This window comes from Zingiber officinale, chromosome 6A (assembly GCF_018446385.1).
Source record: "Zingiber officinale cultivar Zhangliang chromosome 6A, Zo_v1.1, whole genome shotgun sequence".
In the NCBI taxonomy this organism is placed as follows: Eukaryota; Viridiplantae; Streptophyta; class Magnoliopsida; order Zingiberales; family Zingiberaceae; genus Zingiber; species Zingiber officinale.
In genome coordinates, this window is record NC_055997.1 from 46,752,872 (window position 1) to 46,756,102 (window position 3,231).

General features: G+C 41.3%; 1 pseudogene; it reads left to right on the forward strand.

Annotated features, from left to right (window-relative positions):
- The first annotated feature begins 2,590 nt into the window (after positions 1-2,590).
- LOC121998916 lies at positions 2,591-2,662 on the forward strand (annotated as a pseudogene).
- The last annotated feature ends 569 nt before the right edge of the window (positions 2,663-3,231 follow it).

Sequence of the window (3,231 nt, forward strand, 5' to 3'; positions counted from 1 at the left end):
AGAGAACTTGGAAGAGAGGTTTGATGAAAGAGGAGTTTTGGAGAGAAAGGGGTGCAAAGATGAAGGGTGTGTGGGGGGGGGCACGGCCTGGATCTGGCCGTGTATAGTAGACACGGCTTTGCAGAGTTTCCCCACACGGGTCGTGTAGATCCACACGGCCATATCCCTCTCCTTCTCGGGTTGAGTCACACGGCCGTGCCAATTGGCACGGCCATCTCCTTCTTCCCCAATGGTACTCATGCATGACTATGTCTATGACACGGCCCCAACAACTTCCTCCTCTGGATTCTTCACACGGCCGTGTCAGATGGCCCGGCCAGTACAGGCTTTTGCATTGGTTCCCTCACACGGCCATGTGTAAGACACGACCGAGAAGCTTTCCTCCTCTGGATTCTTCACACGACCGTGTCGGAGACACGACCACATACCTTCTCTTCTCTGGAGACTCCACACGGCCGTGTCATGTAGACACGGCCCAAGCATCTCCACTTTCTGAACTGTAAGCCTAGCCGTGTGCAGCACACGACCATGCTCTGTTTTACTCCAATTGACACTTCTCCTCTATTCTAGCTCCTCCCACACTTCCATGCCCATAAAGAAATCATGGCCAGCTCATGGAAGTGAAATTTCAACCTGAAAACAGAACAATAACCAAGTAAAAACACTACCAAAGAATTATAGAGACATGAAATGAAATTAACTAAAAAGAAACCCTTGGGTTGCCTCCCAAGAAGCGCTTGTTTAAGGTCTTTAGCTCGACCAATCTAATTACTCCTCTCTTTTCTTTGCCCTTGGAGGGCAAACATATTTGTCATTTTTGTTGGGATGTCTCCTTCCAACATCTTCCACCACATAGTTTTCTTCATTTGGTAGCATCCCATGAGGATGAAAATTCTATTCCTCAAATTTGTAAATGCTTGTCCTGCTACAAGCATTCAAGAGAGAAGAGACATGGTTAGAGGCTTTAGACAAATCATATTCCAACCGTTCCTTACCAATCACTAAAGAAAGTTTATGATTTTTAACATCAATAATAGCTCCTGCTGTAGCAAGGAATGGTCTTCCCAATATGATCGAGATTTTCGGGTCCTCTTCCATGTCTAACACAACAAAATCGGTGGGAATTATACTCCCACCTACTTCTACCGGCACATCTTCCACAATACCCATAGGGTACCTACGGGAGTGATCAGCAAGTTGTAGTGCCATGGTAGTAAGTTTAACGTTTTTGAGACCTAACTTATTACAAATAGAATAAGGAATGAGGCTAACACTTGCCCCCAAATCACAAAAAGTTTTTTCAATAAATTCAGTTCCTATATTGCAAGGAATATAAAAGCTTCTAAGTTCCTTCAACTTTGGGGAAGTATTCTTTCCCAAAAGAGCGCTGCATTCCTCTGTAAGTGTAATGGTCTATATGTCTCCTTTCTTTCTCTTATTTGACATGATGTCCTTCAGGAATTTGGCAAACTTGGGCATTTGGAGAATTGCATCAATAAGTGGTACCTCCACACAAATTTCTTTTACCTTCTCCAAGAATTTGCCAAACTCTTCATCTTTCTTTAACATGATCAATCTTTGAGGAAAAGGGACTGCTATATTTTGATGGTTGAGTGGAAGAGTCTCTTCAACCTTAGTGGTACTCTCCTCATCTACTTGAATCTGATTTGGTGATGGTGGAGAGAGCTCTTCTTCATTGCGCATCCCTTTTGGAGCAGTCACTTGGGGATCTCCCAAGGTTCGTCCGCTCCTAAGCTCAATTCTATTACAGTGCTCCATGGAATTAACATCAGGCTTTCCTAGTAATTGTCCTGGTGCTCTAGAAGATGAGGAAGCTAGTTGGGCAATCTGACTTTCCAAAATCTTATGATGTCTATCAAAATTATCCATTCTCTGAGTAAGCTTCAAAATGTCTTGCTTCATTTCGTTCTGAGCTTGTTTCATTTCATTCTGATTGGACATAATTTCTTCAAACATCTTTTCAATTTTGGACATAGGAAAGCTTTGAGAAGATTGTTGCTGAAAATTTTGTTGCCCGAATTGAAAATTTGGCCTTGCCCCCATGGATGGTCCTTGATCTTGGTTATTTCTATAAGAGAAATTAAGATGACTCTTCCATTCAGGGTTGTAGGTATTTGAGTAGGGGTTGTTCTACCTCTGATTGTAACCCATGATTGCATCGCATTGCTCTAATTGATTGATTTATACAGTTATAGCCCCCAATGGGCATGAGTCACTTAGATGTTCAGAACTTCCACATACTTCACAAGAAGCAACAATGACATTGGCTGTGTTTGAGCTAGCTCCCATATCCTCAAATTTTTTTATAAGAGCATCCAGTTTTGCAGCCAACAAGGTCACTACATCAACATCAAATTTTCTTGATGCTTTTGTTGTTGGGTTCATACAATAATAGCCACCACTTCTTTCATTAGCCCATTGATGGTGGTTTTGTGCTACGCTCTCGATTATCTCCTCGGCTTCATCTAAACTCTTGTTCATAAGTGCCCCTCTAGCAGTTGAATCAAGGGACACTTTTGTGTGATAGTTGATGCTGTTATAGAACGTGTGTAGCACTAACCATCTTTCCAAACCATGGTGTGGGCATTGTCTGAGCATGTTATTGTATCTATCCCATGCTTCAAATAAAGATTCTGAGTCTACTTGTTTGAAGCTTGTAATAAGATTCCTCATATGAGCTGTTTTGCTAGGGGTATAAAATTTGTCAAGAAATTGTTGCTCGCATTGTTCCCATGTGGTGATGCTATTTGGAGCCAAAGAATTCAACCATTTCTTGGCTCTATCTCTCAAAGAAAATCCAAACAATAGTAGATGCACTGCTTCTGAAGGAACACCATTCATTTTCATTGTACTGCATATTTCATAGAAGACTTCCAAGTGTTGATTTGGGTCTTCATGCGGTCCTCCACCAAATTGATTTTGCTGCACCATAGATATGATTGCAGGTTTGATCTCAAAATTATTTTCCTCAACTGAAGGCCTTGAAATACTAGATCGAAAGCCCCTAGCATAAGGTGCTGCATAATCCTTTAGTGGTCTATTTGCCATAATAGAATGTTCTTGTTCTTGTTATTTTTACAGTGTTTTTCTTCTATGAAATGTTCTGTCTATCTCAGGGTCTAAAGGAAGAAGTTCTCCTGCAAAGTTAGATCTTCGCATACACAAGAACAAGGTGACAAGATATGTTTACAAAAGAAAAAGACAGAGAAT